Below are 20,415 nucleotides of genomic sequence, written 5' to 3' on the forward strand. Positions count from 1 at the left end.
GAGATGAACAGAGGTAGAGGCATCTGCCTCAGATAAGAGAGAGGGAGAGATGAATTATTTATGTATTATGCATTCTTCCTTCACTGATGGAAAGGTAAACAATCTTTTGCGACAAGGACACTTTGCTCGTTAACATTCTTGCTGAGACAGCAGGGAGTGGACTAATTTGATGGACATGGACATGTGGAGTTGATGGATGGCTGATACCCGTCAGTGGGGATAAAAGACGGATGTTGGGAGACACCCTCAGACACACCAGTGGACACTGAAAGGGTGTTGTTCACCCACAGAAAGGTGGGATCTGGAGGATCGGCTCAGGAGAATTGCTCTGGAGCACAGTGAATGAAGGCAGACTGGTGGGGACTTGTGTGGGTGCCCGCCCTTGCCTGGGTGACGAGTCCATCACTGAAGAATGGTCTAGCCTGGAACGGAAGGATCACAGTCGGGGACTCCAATGGTACAACGGAACAAGAAGACAGTGGAAGATTTGCCTGCTGCCTCTCTCTCTCCCTCTCCCTCTCTCTTACAAACACACACTGCAACACTACAACAACTACCTCAGCACGAATTGAACTGAACTCTATATTCTCTTATGACAATTCATTTACCCCTAGACTTTGATAGAGCTTGTTTTATACTGTTGATTATTTTTCCTACACTTCTGCTTTTATTATTGCTAACCTGTTTTATCAATATATTGGCACTTTTGGATACTGTATTGCCTAGTTTACTAATAAACACCTTTAGTTCCAGTACCACCAGACTCCAACTTATCATTCCATTTCTGCTGGTCTGTTAACCCAATTCCACGGTACGTAACAAATCCAACTGCCAGGAGGACATCAGAGAATACGATGATGGACTACTCCACTTGCTGTTCGCAGTGAGGGACACGGCTTAGGGGTTGCTGTTGTTCAGCCCATTCGAGCTCGTTTCTAGTCACAGGAACAAGGGACCTCTGACCTTAACTAAAGATAAATGGTCTAACACGCCAGGGCACGTCAATGAGATTGACTGCGTTTTAAAATTCGGTGAGAGGCTTAGTAAGATATGCACACTTGCAAAGAAAAATCTACAGGAGTCCCAAGTCAAAATGAAGCAGCGGAAAAGTTGTTTGAGGTTGGTGATAAGGTCCTAGTACTGTCCCTCTTAATGAGCAACCCCTCCAAGCGAGATTCCAGGGTCCATACAAGGTGATTCAGAAGATAGACTCTTTGAACTACGTTATTGAAACCCCTGATCGATGAAGCCTAATCAGTTAGTTCATGTCAATATAATAAAAGCTTATCAGGACCCTAAGGCAGCACTAGTCAGTGTTGTCACAAAAACAAATGAGGCTGTGGAGATTGCTAATGTGGGACAAGAACATTTTAAAAAAATAAATATACTGCCCACCAGACTGGAGAACTCTATTGTTTTGACAAACTTTGTTGATAAAGTCTGTCATTTGGAGTCTACACAGAGGGAACAGCAGACAAAGCTAATTAACCGACATGCAGATTTATGTCCAGATATTTCACGGAGAGAGATTCCTTGGTCAGAGTGATTCGTTGTGGCATCAATCTTCCGTTGGATTTCCAATGTATGTTCCCTTGGTTCTGGCTCTGGCGTGACGGAAGAATCTTGCCAAGCAATGGACCCAGCAAAGTGTCAACATTGACTTTTTGACATTGGTAGATTAAAGAGTGGGTGCCTTCTATTCTAAGTGCTTGCCCTGACTCTACATTCTGGGAGTCTCACGAGTCCCGACCTTCTTTAATTTACATGTAGTTTCTTTCGTATGCATTCCAAGCACTATAAGGCACAAGAACCCAGGTTCCCTGCTTTGTGGTCTAGTCACCCAGATCGGTATAACAAATGAGAGCTTCAAGCAAAATAAACAACAGATTCAACATTAAAGTCAAGTGAAAATACTCCAAGAGCCCTGTTCCAAAAGCTTACTCCTGGCAGGAGTGTGTAAATACACAAGTAAAGTAACCCTATCAAAGTATTTTAACTGCATTCGTAAAGGTAATGGTACAGATTTGGAGAATTGGACTTTCATGTAACGAATTAAGCAGATCTGCCGTGAAACACAAAGCTTAGAGATGAAAGAAACCAGTCAATACTACCTTGATCTGTAAAAGTGAGTATATCCTAATTATCACTGGAACACTGATTTCTCGAAATTTGTGTTTTGCACCAGCCCCCAACTCCCGGCTTTATTATTCCCCATTCCCGTTGTCTCTTTATATCCATGTCTAGCCATCTTTTGGACTCGTCCCCCCTTTTCTTTCTTCAAGGACCTTCTATCTTTTCCAATTCGATTCACCGTTCTCCAGCGCTGTGACTTTCATCAAACAACTTCCAAGCACTTTACTTAACCCCCACACTCCCGGTTTCACCTAACACCTTGAGCTCCTCCTCCATTCACTCCGCCACCCCCCCACCATCCCTTATTATCTCTAATCCACGTCTTTTTTTTCCTTCTCCGGTTTTGCTGAAGGTCTTCTGCCAGAAGTGTTGACTCTCTGCTTTTCAGTATATACTGCCTGGCGTGCTGAGTTCCTACCAGCATTTTATGTGGGTTCCTTCAAAATATCTTTCCTGTCGCAGACATAACCATAATTTGTTCTAAAAGGCAACTGAACAATAGTATAAATGCTGTCACTTGGGATCTGTAAGCAAGCTGATGTTCACAATCACCTATTATTGAAATCCCCTTCTTTATGGCGACATTTCACTTTGACGTGTCTTTTCTGTCATACGTGGTCATTTGAATTCCCCATCCTTCCTTACTATCGGTCTATATACATATACCCTAAATCCCAGAGGAGAACCACATGGAAGTTTGTCAATCTGAATATTCTTTTTTTTACCGAGGACATGTCCATTGCAGGAGCGTATGTATTACTGCCACAGGAGTAAATTTATATTAAACAACGAGCAATAAGGAGAAAGTATTTTTATACTGTTAGTAGTATGTGACTGTAATGGGCTCCATTTACAGAGTCAGATGGATTGATTTTACAGTCAGCAGCAATTTTCTTGCAATTGCAAAATTGTTTTAAAGAACAGACAGCACCGAACATTCTGAGATGTGGATCCAACAAAACAAAAGTTGGAAACTTCCAAGGATATCAAGGAAAATCGGACTCAATCTATTTGTTTACGTTCATCAAATTCCAACAATCTTTTAAATAGATGTGATGCCATAACGTATGTTACTGCCATCAGCGTCTTTTAACCTTTGCAGCTTCTTAACTCAACCCACAAGGATACAAAATCTTCCAAACCTACGTCACATCTTTCTGCAAATATATTGCCACTCTTTACCAGCAGAGCCACACTGCTCCTCTGTCTACCTATCAAAGTATCTGATAGAATGTGCTATCTTGGACAATCTGCTACCAACTGAAACCATCCTCATGCCATGATTCAGAGATAGTCAAACTCATTTCTGACAGGCGGTAAAAGTGCAATCAAATCATCTATCTTGTTTCTTATAATCGGCTCTTTGAGACATATCAGTCTGAGTACTCTATCTGCTACAATATTAAAAATCCTATTTGATGGATGCTCACACTTGCTCTCTGCAATGTTTTCCTTGCCATCTGCCCTAACTTGCCATTCTTCATCTGCCCGCTATCTTTACCCTTTTACCATCGGTCCTATCCTGACTCCCTTCATTACGATTCACACATTCCTGACAAAATACTTTCAAGCCTCACCATCAAGCCTTTAACAAATCTACGTGTATTGACATTATATAAACTGGATATAGAAACGCAGTTGGTAGAGATTGAAAGCAAACTCATGCCAGTCTTTGCCAGTCGTTCTTCCTCCGATAATCCTGCCTTTCCCTTTTGTTCGCTAGTAGTCGGATGATTACTCATTATTTGTTTTACCTGGCTATACGATGATCGGTGAAGGCAGGTGTGCGGGAAACATAAACAGCTGGGTTGTAAGATATGTGATAAGAGAGGAGAATATACCATAAGAGATAGGGAGGAATGTGATGACCTGTCAGGGGTGTGGGTGGAAGTGATATGCAAGTCACAAGGTAAGGAGAAAGATCAGGGTGATGAATAAATGAAGAGTAAAAAGGGAAGAAGTTAAGTTTTTCCAAAAGCAGAAATCGATTTGCAGCCCTCAACTTTGATATAACCCAGGCTGAATATGAGTTGTTTTTTTCTACACCCTGAGAGTGGCAAAATTGACGCAAAAGATCAGCCAATCGGCCGCTTGAAATGGTAGACAACCTCAAATTACTACCTTGTCGGTTAGAGCGGACGTATTCGAGGAAGTTGTCTTCCAACCTACGTCTTATTTCAACAATGTAGATGAACTGGTATCATACAAGCAGAGCTGCCTTTTCTACGATGATCCACCAGTAGATTAGTTCTTCAAGTTCACAGAATCTAACGAATACATAAGCTGGAATGGACAGAGAAATATAGGACCTGATTAAAATAATCTCACCTGCTGTCTTTTTCCTGTCTGATGTGGCTGGCTTTTTCTCCTGTATGTCAGTTGTCTGATACTTCCTAGTCATATCTTTTATTCCGGGCCCACTTTTGTTGCTAGCACTGTGTTCGGCCTTGGCAGGTCTTGCTTTTGCGCTGTCGATCGCCATTTTCCCAGAGGTCACTGCAAAGAAAATGTTACATATGATCAATTGCAATTATCATGAGCAGGGAGTGTCAGTGGGGCTTACAGTGATGATATAATATATATAATGTACTGTTTGGTCAGGAATGTTGAACAACAATCTGATCCAGAGCGAGCCCACACCGTCTGGAAGCAAACGGCAATATAGTTTCAAGCCCGAGATCTTTCCTTGTGATTTCTGTTGTACCGAAGTTTTATGCCCATGTCTTTGCTTTAACTAAGTGTAAATTGCTGATATCATACTTGTGTACACAGGTGACGAATCATATGAGACTTTGTATCTCCTGTACTGTCTGTACGCTTCATATATTTAACCGCCTAACACATGGTCGCGAAATGATATTAGCAGGAGTTGGTAGTGGGGCACTTCGTGCCTTTTCCACTATTTAGTTCATTTAAGAATTCAATCTGATCTCGTCCTGTCCAGTGTCAGTTCCCCACATCTCTCAATTTCTCTATCGACCAAATATTGATACATCACTGCTGTACTTTATCTGTTAATCAGCCCCTCATTACCTTCGTTGTCGGGTAACCTAAAAAACGTCTTGACAGTAATATTTGCAGACGAAGATAACTTGGATTCTGTCCATCAGTGTGCAATGGTTTCCAGCTATTCAGTTACAGTTGAAGAGCTTCTCACGTTCTTAAGGAATCTAGCCTGGGCAAACTTATCAAGTGCCATAGTGAAATGCACACTACATCCACTGCTATGCTTTCTTCAACGTGTTTCATTTACGCAGTTCATTTTTTCACTTATAACTTGCAGCTGTGAATTCACGATAGCTCTCTCTCTTTCTCTGACTTTGTTTACCAGTGACTCAGATCTGTATAACAAATGAGTGCTTCAAGCAAACTAATCAATAGATTCAACATTGAAGTGAAGTGTAAATTCTGGAAGAGCCCTACTCCAAAAGCAGGAGTGTGCTAATACACAAGTAAAGTAACTCCATGAAAGTATTTTAACCTCATTCATGAAAGTCATGGTAGTGTTACGAAATTCCCGTAACTGGATCACTTACCAGCAAAGATAGAGAGATCCGTTGAAGTCAGCTGGTACTATTTTTAAAAGTATTTATTGATAAAGGGCACAAAAAGAAGATTAATGCAAACATACAGATAATATACGTCATCATTACTAAATCTAGGCGCGGGAATAATAATAACCGATAAGAAATTACGCTATCGTTGTCTAGGGGTTACTGTATTGTCCGATGGAAAGATAAATCACTATCAGTTCATTCAAGCTGCAGCGTTGTTGGGTTTAAAAGTGATGCGGTTTAAACTTGCCCAAGTCTTTTACGATGTCAATCCGTTGAGTCAGGGGAGCGGGTTTCCCCGTTGTTAGCTAAAAAGCCGCTTTCCGTGTTTTCGGCCACCAATTCCAGCCACAGAATTGAACGCACGTGGCTTGGTTTCCGATAACTGTTATGTGGTCGCTTAACGTTTCTTCTGGTGCGTCTGAGGGGTTGTTCCTACAGCCCCTCTTTTATTCTGACTCGCATGGTCATAGATGTCAATCAGGTTTGGGGTGATGCAATCTCTCCCTCAACCAGCCCACTTTGCCCGAGGGCATTCATGTTGCAGAGCATCTCAATCCACAAATCTGTCTCCAAGAGACAATGGCCATGTCCCGTAGCTTTACATCGCTATGGGGGGGGGCGGGGGGGGGGGGAGAAACATGACATCCTGCACATCTCCCCCTCATGTCTTGGGCCCCCCGTTTGACTCAACGCAACAGTGATCTGGCGATTCTCACAAAGGAGGGGGCTACGGGCGTAACAGTAGTGATTGGCAGAATTGAACTTTCATGTGAATGAAGCAGATCTGCAGTGAACCACAAAGCTTAGAGATGAAAGAAACCAGTCAATAATGTCTTGATTTGTAAAAGCAAGTATACCCAATTGTCTCTCGAACACTGATTTCTCGAAATTTGAGTTTTGTGCCAGCCCCCAACTCCCGGCTTCATTATTCCCCATTCCAATTGTGTCCATATATCCATGCCTAGCCATCTCTGGTACTCGTCAACCATTCTCTATCTTCCAGGACTTTCTATCCTTTCCAGTTTGATTCACCCTTCTCCAGCGCTGTGTCTGTTTTATCCACAACTTCCCAACTCTTTCCTTAACCCTGCACTCCCGGTTTCACCTATCACCTTGAGCTCCTTCTCAATTCCTCCCCCATCCCACCCTTTTAACTACAATCCTCATCTTTTCTTTTACTCTCCAGTTCTGCTGAAGGGTTTCTGCCAGAAGCGTTGACCCTACGCTTTTCTATAGATGTTGACTGGCGTGCTGAGTTCCTCAAGCATTTTATGTGTGTTGCTCCGAACTATCTTTGAATTTTATTTATCATTATCAGGGAGTGACAGTTGGGCTTTATGATATAATGTTCTGCTGGTCAGGAATGTTGAGCAGCCATCTGATCCAGAGCGAGCCCACACCGTCTGGAAGCAAACAGCAATATAGTTCCAAACACAAGATCTTTCCTTGTGATTTCAGTTGTACTGATGTTATATGCCCATGACATTGCTTGAACTAAGTATATTTTGCTAATACCATACCTGTGTACACAGGTGAATGATCATATGAGACTGTGTATTTGTTGTACCGTTTGTATATGGCATACATTTAACCGCCTATCGCAAAGTCGCAAAATGATATTTGCAGGAGTTGGTAGTCGGACACTTCGTGCCTTTTCCCCTATTTAGTTCACTTAAGAAACATTCAATCTCATCTCGTCCTGGCCTGTGTTAGTTCTCCATTTTGCTCAATTTCTCTATCGGCCAACTATTGATACATCACTGCTGTACTTTATCTGTTCATCAGACCCTCACTACCTTCGTTGTCGGGTAACTTATACAACGTTTTGACCTCTTATTTAAACTAGAGTTGATATAGAAATGCAGTTGGTAGAGGTTTAAAGCAAACTCATGTCAGTCTTTGCCAGTCGTTCTTCCTCCAATACTGCTGCCTTTCACTTTTGTTCGCTAGTAGTCGGATGATTAGTCGTTATTTGTTTTACCTGGCAATACAATGATCATTGAAGACAGGTATGTGGGAAATATAAACAGCTGGAGTGTAAGATATCTGATAGGAGAGGAAAATATACCATGAGAGATTCGGAGGAATGAGATGACGTGTCGAGAGTGTGGGAGGAAGTGATATCCAAGTCATAAGGTAAGGAGAAAAATCAGGGTGATGAATAAAGGAAGAAGACAAGGGCAAGAAGCTATGTTTTTCCGAAAGCAGAAATCGATAGCCATCAACTTTGATATAACCCAGGATGAATGTGAGTTGTTTCTTCTACACCCTGAGAGTGGCAAAGTTGATACAAAAATGCAGCCAATCGGCAAACTGAAAAGGTAAATGACCGGCAAATTACTACCTAGATGGGGTTAGAGAAGACAGATTCGAGGAAGTGGACCCCCAACCTACGTCTTATTTTAACAATGTAGATGAACTGGTGTCCTACAAGCAGAGCTGTCTATTCTACAGTGATCCACCAGTAGACTAGTTCTTCAAGTTCACAGAATCTAATGAATACATAAGCTGGAATGGACAGAGAAATATAGGACCTGATTAAAATAATCTCACCTGCTGTCTTTTTCCTGTCTGATGTGCCTGGCTTTTTCTCCTGTATGTTAGTTGTCTGACACTTCCTAGTCATATCTTTTACTCTGGGCCCACTTTTGTTGCTAGCGCTGTGTTCATCTTTGGCAGGTCTTGCCTTTGCGCTGTCGATCGCCATTTTCCCTGCGATCCCTGTAAAGAAAATGTTAAATCAATCTGGAGGATCAATTGCAATTATCATGAGCCGGGAGTGTCAGTCGGGCTTACAGTGATGATATAATATATATAATGTACTGTTTGGTCAGGAATGTTGAGCAGCCATCGGATCCAGAGCGAGCCCACACCGTCTGGAAGCAAACAGCAACATAGTTTCAAACCTGAAATCTTCCCTTCTGATTTCTGTTGAACTGATGTTATATGCCCATGTCTTTGCTTGAACTATGTATAATATGCTTACATCATACCTGTGTACACCGGTGAACGAACATATGAGACATTTTATTTCCTGTACCGTTTGTACATGTCATATATTTAACCGCCTAACGCAAGGTCGCAAAATGATATTAGCAGGAGTTGGTATTCAGACACTTTGTGCCTTTCTCACTATTTAGTTCATTTAAGCACCATTCAATCTGATCTCGTCCTGTCCAGTGTCATTTCCCCACATCTCTCAATTTCTCTAATGGTCAAATACTGATACATCTCCACTGTACTTTATCTGTTAATCAGCCCCTCATTACCTTCGTTGTCAGCTAACTTAAACAACGTCTTTGCAGCCGACAATAAATTTAATTCTGTCCATCAGTGTGCAATGGTCTCCAACTATTCAGTTACTGCTGAAGAGCTTCTCACGTTCTGAAGGAATCTTGCATGGGGAAACTTATCAAGTGCCTTTCTGAAATGCATATACACTACATCCACTGCTATGCTTTCATCAACGTGTTTTGTTTATGCAGTTCCTTTTTTCATTTATGTTGCAGCTGTGAACTCTCTCTCTCTTTCTCTCTCTCTCTCTCTCTCTCTCTCTCTCTCTCTCTCTCTCTCTCTCTCTCTCTCACTTATCTCTCTGTCACTCTCTCTCTAGCTCTGTGTCACACCCACTGATTTGGCAGAACATGAGATTCGGCAAATGCGCTCGTTAATATGCACGTGTCAACTAATAATTCATTGTAGTTGTATTTTCCTCCATTCTTTCCGTTGTATACTTGTCGAGACTTGGACATAGCTACGCTTCTTTATCTAGAGTCTGACTTGTTGAGAAATTGGACTGTTGAGTCAAATGTCTCTGAGGACTAACGGTATTCATTTTATTCTCAGTTGTCCATTTCAACCACGGTGTAGCTTCGTTTTCAACTTGAGTGTTCTGGTCAAAGGCCATGTTATGTCTAGCGTTTATTGTTTTCTTTTTTTTTTTGCTTTAACATTGTTCTTATTAATGCCTGTGAAATATAGACCCACTTCAGTGTCTCTCACTCCACACTTGGGCCATATCCAAACCTGGTGACAGCAAGTTTCAACCACGTAAAGATGGACCCAGCAGTGAGAGAGCAGCTGATTTTGGCCTTGAGATTCCTTGGTCAGAGTGATTCGTTGGAATTCCAATGTATGAACTCTTGTTTCTGCCTCTGGAGTGACAGAAGATTCTTGCCATGTAATGGACCCAGCAAAGTTTTAACACTGACGTTTTTACATTGGTAGATTGAAGAGAGGGTGCCTTCTATTCTCAGTGTTTGCCCGAACTCTACATTCCTGGATTCTCCTGGGTCCCGAGCTTTTGTAATTCTCAAGAGTTTCTTGGTTAACATTCGAAGCATTTCAAATCACAAGTACACAGGTTCTCTGCTTTGCAGTCCAGTGACTGAGATCTGTACAACAAAAGAGCGCTTCAAGCAAACTAATCAATAGATTCAACATTGAAGTCAAGTGTAAATACTCAAAGAGCCCTTTTCTAAAAGCTTATTCCAGGTAGGAGTGTGCAAATACAGAAGTAAAGTAACCCTAGCAAAGTATTTTAACCCCATTCATAAAAGTCATGGTAGGGATTGGCAGAATTGAACTTTCAGGTAATGAATTAGGCAGATCTGCAGTGAACCATGTAGCTTAGAGATGAAAGAAACCAGTCAATAATGGCATGATCTGTAAAAGTGAGTATATCCTAATTGTCTCTGGAACATTGATTTCTCGTAATTTGAGTTTTGCGCTAACCCCCAACTATCGGCTTCATTATTCCCCATTCCCATTGTCTCAGTATATCCATGTCTGGCCATCTCTTGGACTCGTCCCCCTTTTTCTTTCTTTCAGGAACTTCTATCCTTTCCAATTCGATTCACCTTTCTCCAGCGCTGTGACTCTGTCATCAAACAACTTCCAAACTCTTTACTTAACCCCAGCACCACCATTTTCGCCTATCACCTTGAGCTCCTCATCCATTCCCCCCCCCCCACCCTTATTATCTCTAATCCACAACTTTTTTTACTCTCCAGTTTTGCGGAAGGTCTTCTGGCAGATGCGTTGACTCAGTGCCTTTCCATATATACTGCCTGACGTGCTGAGTTCCTATCAAAATTTTATGTGGGTTCGTCTGAAATATCTTTCCCGTAGCGGCATAACCATAAGTTGTTCTAAAAGGCATGTGAACAATAGTATAAATGTTGTCACTTGGGATCTGTAAGCAAGGTGATGTTCACAATCACCTATTATTGAAATTCCCTACTTTACGTTACATTTCCCTTTGACATGTCTTCTCTGTCTTATGTGGTCATTTGTACCCCATATCCTTCCTTACTATCGGTCTACATACATATACTCCAACTCCACAGGATTACGAGAGGGAAGGTAGTCAATCTGAATAGCTTTTCGGAGTGTAAATGTCCATTGCAGGAGCATATGCTTTACGACCGCAGGAGTAAATTTAAAAAAGGAAAAATAAATGCGCAATAAGTATATTTTTACACTGTTAGTAATATGTGACTGTAATGGGCTGCATTTACAGAGTCAGATGGATTACCTTTACAGTCTGCAGCAATTTTTTGGAACTGCGAAATTATTTTAAAGAGAAGTCAGAACTGAACATTCTGAGATGTGGATCAAACAAAAAAAAATTGGAAGCTTCCAAGGATATCAGAGAAATTCAGACAATCTATTTGGTTACATTCATCAAACTCCAACATAGATAAAACTCCCTTTACATAGATATGGAACGATAACGCTTCAAACTGCCATCAGCATCCTTTTACCCTTGCAGATTCTTAACTCAGCTCAGAAGGATATAAAGTCTTCCGAACCTACGTCACATCTTTCTGTAAGTATATTTCAACACTTTACCAGCGGAGCCACGCTGCACCTCTGCTTTCCTATCAAAATATCTAATTGAATGTGCTATCTCGGACAGTCAGCTACCAACTGAAGTCATTCTGAGTGATAGTCAAACTCATTTCTGACAGGCTGTAGATGTGCAATCGGATCATGCATCTGATTTCTCATAATCGGTTCTTTGAGACATATCAGTCTGTGCACTCTATCTGCTACAATTTTAAAAACTCTATTTGATTGATACTCATCCTGCTCTCTGCAATTTTTCCTTGTCATCAGCCCGAATTTTGCGCTCTTCATCTGCCCACTATCTTTACTCTTTTACAATCGGTCCTATCCTGAATCCCTTCATTACTATTCCCACAATCCTGATAAATTACTTTAAATCCTCCCCATCAAGCCTTTCTCAGATCTGAGTATTTTGACATCTTATTTTGACTACAGTTGATAGAGGTTTAAAGCAAAATCACCCTCTGCCAGTCTTTCATCCTACGATCATCCTGCCTTTCCATTTTGTTTGCTGGTAGTCGGATGTTTAGTCGTTATATGTTTTAACTGGCAATACGATTATTGGTGAGGACAGGTGTGCGGGAAACATTAACAACTGGAGTGTAAGGTATGTGACAGGAGAGGAGAAAATATAGGATGGGGAGGAGATTGGGAGGAATGGGATGACCTGTCGGGTTTGGGGGTGGAAGTGATATGCAAGTCACAAGGTAAGGAGAAAGAAAAAGGTGATGAATAAACAAAGAGGACAAGGGGAAGAAGTAATGTTTTTTTTTCTGATAGCAGAAATCAATTTGCTGCCATCAATGTTGATATTACCCAGGCTGAATATGAGTTGTTTCTTCTACACCCTGAGAGTGGCAACAATGACGTAAAAGAGCAGCCAGTCGGCGAGGTAAAATGGTAGAAGACCAGCTAGTTACTCCCTAGGCGGTTGGAGCAGACATTTTCGAGAAAGTTGTCTTATTTCAACAATATAGATGAACTGGTATTGGTACGAGCAGAGTTGCCTTTTCTGCGGTGACCCACTAGTAGTTTAATTCTACAATTTCACAGAATCTACCACCTACATAAGCTGGAATGGACAGAGAAATATAGGACCAGATTAAACTAGACCCACCCGGTGTCTTTTTCCTGTCTGATGTGCTTGGCCCTTCCCCCTGTACGATAGATGTCTGATATTTTCTAGTAATTTATTTTACTTTGGTCCCACTTTTGTTGCTAGCACTGTGGTCATCTTCAGCAGGTCTTCAGTGTGAGCTGTCTCTCGCCATTTTCCCAGCAGTCCCTGCAAAGAAAATGTTAAATACATCTGGAGGATCAATTGCAATTATCATGAGCCGGGAGTGTCAGTCGGGCTTACAGTGATGATATAATATATATAATGTACTGTTTGGTCAGGAATGTTGAGCAGCCATCGGATCCAGAGCGAGCCCACACCGTCTGGAAGCAAACAGCAATTTAGTTTCAAACACGAGATCTTTCCTTGTGATTTCTGTTGTACTGATGTTATATGCCCATGACTTTGCTTCATCTAAGCATAATTTGCTGATATCATACTTGTGTACACAGGTGACGAATCGTGTGAGACTTTGTATTTCCTGTACCATTTGTATAATCATAAATTTAACCACCTAACGCAAAGTCACGAATTTATATTAGTAGGAGTTGGTAGTCGGACACTTCGTGCCTTTTCCGCTATTTGGTTCACTTAAGAACCATTCGATCTCATCTCGTCCTGTCCTGTGTTAGTTCTCCATTTCTCTCAATTTCTCTGTCGGCCAAATATTGATACATCACTGCTGTACCTTATCTGTTAATCAACCCCTCACTACCTTTGTTGTCGGGCAACTCAAACAACGTCTTGACAGTAATATTTGCAGCCGAAGATAATTTGAATTCTGTCCATCGGTGTGGAAAGTTATCCAGCTTTTCAGTTACCGCTGACAGCTTCTCACGTTCTGAAGGAATCTTGCATGGGGAAACTTATCAAGTGCCTTTCTGAAATGCATATACACTGCATCCACTGCTATGCTTTCATCAACATGTTTTGTTTACGTAGTTCTTTTTTTACACTTATATCTTGCAGCTGTGATCTCCGACCTGGTCCGGAATCTGCGTTCTGGGTCTCGATCCGGTCCGAGAGCTCCGGACTCCGGGTCCTGCAGTTGTCCCTCCCCTCACCCGTGAACTAGTTAGGACCCTCCTGGCTCAAGGAAGCACACCTGCGACCCATTGAGCTGCAGGTGTTTATATGGAGCCAGCCTTTCCGAATTTTCCTGTTATCATGGCTGTTGTGTTGGTCACCCTGGAACTATGCCCATTCTTACCCCTTTCCTCCGTCGGGTAGGTCAGGCCGTTCTGCTGTTACCAGACGGATGGTCCTGCCCTACCTTGGTGTGGAGTTATAGATGAGTCCCGGCTTGTCGGAGGATAAGTCCCGGCTCTCTGTTTGTGTGCTGTCCCATCTCATGTCAATATCCTGTCAAAAATGAGTCCCGGTTTATCGGCGGATAAGTCCCGGCTCCACGTTGAAGTACAGTTCCTAGTCTGCCCCTAGCTCCAGCCTCCGAGTTCCCCAAGTCTGCAGCCAAGCTCCAAGACCCCAGCTCCAAGCCTCAAGCTCCGACCCCAGCTCGAAGACCCCAGCTCCAAGCCTCAAGATCCCAGCTCCAAGACCCCAGCTCCAAGACCCCAGCTCCAAGCCTCAAGCTCCAAGACCCCAGCTCCAAGCCTCAAGCTCCAAGCCTCGTCACGTGTTTGCCTGGGTTTGGGGTCCGAGCCCGAGGCAAAACCCAGGTTCTGGGTCCTTGTCCAGTCTCGGGCTCGGAGTTCACCATAGGCTCCTTGTCCCCTGTCCCTCATCTTGGCCCCGCTTCCCTAGCCTAGGCTGCATTCCAACTCGTCCTGTTTCCGGGACTCCAGTGTCTGTGCCCTGCTGTTGGGTCCTGATTTAACATCCGACCTATGACAGTTCATTTCTACCACTTCACAGAATCCACCGCCTACGTAAGCAGGAATGGACAAAGATATATAGTACCGGATTAAAATAAACTCACCCGCTGTTATTTTTTTCTGCGACCTGCCTGGCCTTTCCTCCTGTACGTTAATTGTTTGATATTTGCTCGTCGTTACTTTGGTGTTACTTATGTTGCTCGCGCGATGTTCATCTTTGGCAGGGCTTGTTTTTGTGTTGTCTGTCGCCACTTTCGGAGCGCTCCCTGCAGAGAAAATAGTAATTAAAGCAAGGGAGTGACATTTGGAACATCAAATCCATCTATCAGAAGTAGAAAATGACAGTTGGGCTTGCAATGATGACATAAAATCTATAATCTACTATTCGGACAGGAGTGTTGAACAGCCATTTGGATCCACAATGAGCCAAAACCTACTGGAAGCAAATAGCAACATAGTTGCTAATCTGAAAACTTTCCCTTGTGATTTCTGTTGTTCTGATCTTACATGCTCAGGACCTTGCTGTAGGTCAGTTTATTTTGCTGGTATATCATCTGTATAGACAGGCTATTGTCATGTACCCCGTGACCGGGTTATCAAACCAGCAGAAATGGAATAATACATTTGAGTCTGGTATTACTGTAATTAAAAGTGTTTATTAGTAAATTAAATAATACAATCCCATAAAATGCAAACATATAAAACAGAGTAGCAATGATATAGCAGTGAGGAAATAAGAATCAATATCAAGCTCTTTTAAAGTCTAGGGGTAAATGAATAGTCTTATTATGTTGCAGATTTCAGTTCAGTTTAGTTTAGTTTAAGTCAAGGTAGTGGCTGTTGTACCATTGGAGAGAGAGAGATTTCAAATCCAAAGGCATATGTTGTGAGAAGGCAATTATGTCGATATTTCAAAATAACACTAGCAGTAGGTTTTGTCTCCGAAGTTGTTCCACTCCATACACAAAATATCACCGACAGTGATCTTCAACGAATAACCTTTCAACACAAGGGTTACCACACCGAAATTCAGCTACAGGTCATCCCAAAGTGGTGGCCACAGGACACTCAAACAGAATCGACGGATGGATTATCACCAACAGTAGCTTACCACTGAGATACTATCTTCAAGTGGTAAAACTAGCAACCCAAGCAAGGATTATCAGACACAGGTAGTTCCCAAACAAGGTTATCCCAAACACACAAATGTGATAGCCACTTATCCAGTTCCATGACTTCCAAAGAAATTCCTACAGTGATTTGCCACAGGGGTGTCTTTCTTCAGTGAACTTCCACGCCCAAACAAGGCTAATACAGAAGCGGTAAACACAAAGGTTTCCCCAGCACCAGAGAACCCAATCCTGTGGATTAACTATGTGACAGTCACACCTTCGTATTCGAATGGAATTCAAACTCACCCTTACGGGCTACGGAAAAGAGAGTCCAAACAGTGACCTCTTTGTCACTAGGTTTCTTCTGTTTCAAACGTTCTTCTTCCCTCTTCTCTCCTTTAAAGTCACCAACTGTGACCATAACCAAGGTGACTGTTCTTCTGTGGTAGTCCTGTCACCCAGGCCAGGCTGGACACACAACAAGGCCCCTCCGGTCGCATGTTTACACTCTGTGAGCCTCTGTTCGATTCCCCCCCCGAATCGATCCTCCAAAACACCCACCTTCCAGTGGATGCACAACGCTCTTTCAGTGTCCTGTGGTGTGTCTTAGCAGGCTCGCTTTTTATCTTCCCTGTAGGGGTAAGAGCCATTCATCACATGTCCATCACCTAGCATCGGTTTTGCTGTCTCAGCAGGAATCTGCACAAGCAGGCAAAGTGTCCTTGGAGCAAAAGTAAACAATTATCGAAGATGCCATAATACTAAATCATTCGCTCTCTCATTATCAGCATCTGCAGCAGGATGCCTCCCGCCTCTTCTTCGCTCTCTCACGTTAGCAGCATAGCTCACAGGGGGTCAACTCTGGACCCCATTTCAGCCTGGTTTGCTCACCACACATCACACGATAAACTCACAGTATATTTTGAGGAGACGCAATGTATACATTTTCATTCCTCATGTTGTCGCGTCGACAGATTTGGCAGCGCACTGGATACGTTAATTGCATGCGTGAATATGCACGTGCCAGCTAATTACGGTCTAATCGCAATAGTATTTAACCCCATACTTGTCGTCGCAGTGCCTTTCGAGACTTGGATAGAACATAGCAAAGCTTCCCTGCCTGTTTGCGTTCAGCCTTGACTGAGAAATTGACCAGTCGATTCCACTGACACTGAAGACTAGTGGTATTCATTTAATATTTACATGCTCTTTTCAGCCACAGTGTAGGCTTCGTTTCCCATTTGAGAGCTACAGTTAATGACCCTGTTTGGCCCACTGTTTATTGCTTTATTTCCCTTTAACGCCATTCGCATTAATGTTTTGTGAAATATCGACCCGCTTCAGTGTGCCCCGCTCTGCGCTTGGGCCATATCTGAACCAGGTGACAGCAAGTCTCGACCACACGAAGATTGACCCAGCAGAGCGAGAGCAGCTGACCTTGCCGTAGAATTTATTGTTCAGATAGGAGACAAGCTACAACCAATGAAATCTGTTCTTAGTGAAGTTACGGTGGTAATGAGGCAGATAATCAGGTAACGACAAGCCCAGTCTTACTTGAAGAAAGAGTTATCATCCCTAGCCACAACAGTTCAACAGCTCACCACAGACAATCAGACTCAGGTGTCTACGATTTCAGCATCCTAGGTTGCAGTCCACGGACTTAATGTGAACAGCCACAGTCAGCTGACAGTCATTAAACGTTCTCGTCAACGCAATTCAGCAGCCTTAGGCCACGTCAGTCCCAATCCCAGCATCTGGCAGGTTCTCCTCTTCTGGTGACCGACAATCTGTGCTACTAAAACTCTGCTCCCATGCCCGTACAGGTAATTACAACATCAGGCAGATATTCTAGTGATCCGATGGTTACAGGAATGTTATTACCCAATGAGAGATGACATTCCAAGCCTAGCCTGCTCATTTCTGTGATTATGTGCTAAATTTGGTGTACACGGTCAATTTTCTTCATTGACCACTCCTATATTCAAGATGCTAGGAGAGTAAAATCTTGTAAGCTCTCTTCTTTGCACCATTCAATTTCATACTGATCTTTCATGACAGAAGCAAGAGTACAAAGGCCAACGTTCTCTATCAGCAGTTTAATGGATCTGAGGACATTGCCGATAGAGGACATTCTTCCTCAATCCTGTATCGTTGCTCAGGAGATCTGGGAAATAGTGAGGGCTGCCTGACAATCAGACCCAGGCTCGGAAGAGGTCCTCCTAACCAGCTGTTTGTCTCTGCTGTGGTGCGTTGCAAAGTGTTGGACTGGGGTCGTTGCCCCAGTCTGGCTGGACCTCCGGGAAAGCAACGGACTCAGGAGTTTATGAAGAGACAATTTTGGTGGTCATCCATTACCTTGGATTTCCTGGACCTTTTATCTGCCTGTCCCACCTGTGCTCGGAACAATTCATCACACCAGCTTTCTGCGGGACTGTTATATCCATTGCCCATACTCTGTCGTCCCTGGTGTCACTTCTCAGTAGATTTCATCTCTGCTCTGCCCCGGACTAATCGAAACACCTGCACTTTGGTCATTGTGGATTGTTATTGCAAGGCTGCATTCTTCTTTGCCCTCCCAAAGCTCCCATTGGCTCGTGAGACTGCCACACTCATTTCAACATGTGTTCAGGCTCCATGCTTTTCCTCAAGACATAGTGTCTGATCGTCAACCACAGTTTACTTCCTGCTTTTCAAAGGCTGTTTGCTCTCTTGAAGGAGCCACAGCCAGACTCTCGTCAGGCTTCCAGCCCAGATCTAATGGCCATCCTAAGAGAGTGAACCAGCAGTTGGAGAAAACCCTGAGCTGCCTTGCCTCTTCCAACCCCATGTTCTGGAGTTCCAAATTATTCTGGGCAGAGTTCACCCACAACAATCTCCCATCGTCCTCCACCAGCATGTCTTTCTTCGCATGCCGGAAGAGATTCCTGCACACGCTCTTCCTTAGTCATGAGATTTCACGTAGGAGTTCCTGCTCCTGATCCAGTGCTGCAAGCGCAACTAGAGACAAGCTAGGGCTTCTCTGCTGCATGCCCAGAAACAGCATTCATGGCAGATTGATTGGCTCAGTCTGTAGGTAATGCTATTGAAGCCAGGAGAATACCGTAGTTTTGATTGGCATCAGGGGATCTTCCCCTGAAAGTCAAGAACCGAAAATTGGTAGAAGATGATGAGTTATACAGCTCTCGTTGCATGGACAAGCAGGCTAGCTCTTCGAGTTATTATGCAGAAAGTTTGAAGTTAATAACTCATCTCCTTCCATGTTGGGCCACGAACCTATCAATCACCCCTGCTGTGGACCACATCTGGAGGTCCAAGACGCCGACTTCTACAAAGAAGGGATCCGTATTCTCAACGACCGCTGGACTAAGTGTGTAAATATAGAAGGGGGCTATGTTCAAAAATAAATGTGCTAGGTTTTCTAAAATGGACTCCTACCTTAGGCCACAAAATTATAAATCACCCCTTGTAGTTATCTGGCAGATTGTTGCCGTGCTTGCTCTACCTCGGTCGATTGCGAAGAAGGCAAATGCAATGTTGGCATTTATTTCGACAGGTGCCGAAGATAAGAGCAGGGATGTGATGTTAAGGCTCTATAAGACACTTGTGAGACCACACTTGGAGTAGTGTGTGTAGTTTTGGGTTCATTATTATATTAAAAAAGTACACTGACATTTGAGAGCAAATATGTGACGATTCCTTCTGTGATTGCAATGTAAACCTGATTCATATCCTGATTCAATCTTACATTAACAGTGACTTTCAAACTTGAATGTCCACCATTTAACATTTAAGCGGAGGCCGGAGGGGGACCGCCAAGAAGAATATCAGCACACAATGTGCAAAACAAGAATAAATTGTGCAATCTATTTAAAAAACTAAACAAATAACGTTAATCGTGGAGTACTCAAATTGCTCTCAGGGCGCAGCAGGTGGCCGCAAGCCACAAATGCAGACTAATTCAGTGTTGAATTATTGGTCGCTTTTTCGCTCTCATCCTCGACAATATTTATCTTGCTGGACAATTCCATCGGCGAGAATTATTAAAGCCGGCCAATGGTTCGTTTTCCAACATTCAGAATCGACACAGAATCCCGTATACATCCAATCTTCCAGGGGACGGCAGAAGTGCCTAATCGAACATTCTTAAAATGGAAAATTCATGCTGCAACAGATCGCATTTCAGAAGAAAAGAAGAAGAAGAAGAAAAAGAGGAGGAGGAGGAAGTATATTTGCTAGAACAAGAGTATTCAGTCATTTTGTAAACTGTCGGCAAGATGATGCAGTTGGTCTCTGGCACCATCTGGACAGAGGATTTGGTTTCTCAGGCCATGGAACAAATAAAGGAACACCAAGATCGTTGGTGTGCTCAGTTAATGTGATTTCTATAGGTGGGTGTTGGCAGGGTCACAAGTGAACTCAAGTACAGTAATCACACAGCAGTCGGTGTTTCAAAGAAAACTAAAGATTTTGCACTAGATTTAACCAGCAAGATTAACAAGAGGTCAAGCAAATGAAAGAAAATGTTCACGAACTGAAATGACTTACTATCAACAGAAAAACAATCCCAAGAAGAAGCAAAACGACTGAGCAATGAGGGGTTAGCATGCCACCCCCACCGAAATACAACCCGAAGCTCAAAGGAATTGAGGACCAATCAGACAACATCATTGTTCAGACGAAGGAATAATCCCCAAAGCCAACACCTGCAAATACAGTTCTAACTAAATTGGGCCAAATCGATTAAAAGTGATAACTACCAGGGTAGTTCTAAATTCCCCCAAGTACCAAAGGAGACATATACAAAACAAAAC

The sequence above is a fragment of the Hypanus sabinus genome, unplaced genomic scaffold, assembly GCF_030144855.1.
Source record: "Hypanus sabinus isolate sHypSab1 unplaced genomic scaffold, sHypSab1.hap1 scaffold_52, whole genome shotgun sequence".
Taxonomy (NCBI): Eukaryota; Metazoa; Chordata; class Chondrichthyes; order Myliobatiformes; family Dasyatidae; genus Hypanus; species Hypanus sabinus.